General features: G+C 77.9%; 1 protein-coding gene across 4 annotated transcripts in view; it reads right to left on the bottom strand.

The window, feature by feature from the left end:
- Positions 1–613, bottom strand: part of PCGF3 (polycomb group ring finger 3) — a 124,405-nt gene extending 123,792 nt beyond the window's left edge. For all 4 annotated transcript variants that reach the window (XM_027836241.1, XM_027836238.1, XM_027836240.1 and 1 more), the window contains exon 1: positions 463–613. The gene's annotated coding sequence lies outside the window, so the exon portion shown is untranslated. The remainder of the gene's footprint in view (positions 1–462) is intronic.
- Positions 614–950: the final 337 nt, after the last annotated feature.

Genomic DNA, 950 nt, shown 5'->3' with positions numbered 1-950 from the left:
CCCACACCCACACACTCCCACCCCAGGGCGTCCTTGAGAAGCTGCAGCTGCAGCCCAACAAAGTTGAGCCGCGCGGGCAAGGCCGGCCCCTCGGGCCCCCAGGGCCTCGCCGGCGAGGGCAGCTCCGCGGTCCTCACGAGGGCCGGGGCGGCGGGGGAGGCAGAGGACGGAGCAGGCCCCGCAAGGCCGGCGAGGCCCGCCGACAGAGGATTTAAAGGGACGAGGGCCGGGCCCGGGCGCGGGGCCCGCCGGGGCTGGGGGGCCGGACGCACGGGGGCCCTCCCCGCCCGGGCCCCGAGGCACCGAGCCCCCGGCCGCCGAGGCGGGGGAGGCCCGGCGGGGGCGGGCGGCTGGGCCCGGGGTCTGAGGGAGCGTGGCCCCGAGGAGGGAGCCGGGCCGGGGGCGGCGGGGGCCCGAGGGGGCCGCGGTTGGAGGGCCCGAGGGGCCGGCGCACTGACTGACCTGCGAGTCGCCGATCGGCGGGGCCGCGCGCGGGGGCCGCGCGAGGAGGGGGAGAGGGGGAGGGGGTGCCGCTCCCTCCGGGTCCCCCCGAAAAGGAGGAAAAAAATCCGTCCGGAGTTTAAAACAAAGAGGCGGAAATGCCCGAGCCTAGCCGAGCGAGGAGTCGGGGGCGCCGCGCTCCGAGCATGCGCACTGCGCCGGCCCGGCACCCGGGGCTCCCCCCGCCCCTCGGCACGCGGGGGCGACGACGGAGCGGAGCGAACAGAGGAGGGCCGGCCGTGAGGGAGGGGGCGGGGGCGACGGCGCCGGCGCGTCCCAGGAAGTCTCGGGGCTCCGGCCGAGAGGTGTCTGGGTCACCTGGCTGGGCGTGGAGTTTATCTCTGGGGGCGGGACCGCCGCCCGCCTTCCCTGCCCCGCAGCCTTAGGACCCTTCGGAGCGACCCTCGCCCCAAAGGGGTCCTCCCTCCCCCTGAGGCCAGAGCCCGGGG

Source organism: Vombatus ursinus, unplaced genomic scaffold (assembly GCF_900497805.2).
Source record: "Vombatus ursinus unplaced genomic scaffold, bare-nosed wombat genome assembly UNPS02014818.1, whole genome shotgun sequence".
NCBI lineage: Eukaryota > Metazoa > Chordata > Mammalia > Diprotodontia > Vombatidae > Vombatus > Vombatus ursinus.
Note: the sequence above shows the minus strand (reverse complement) of the source record. Positions and strands in the feature narration are given on the sequence as shown.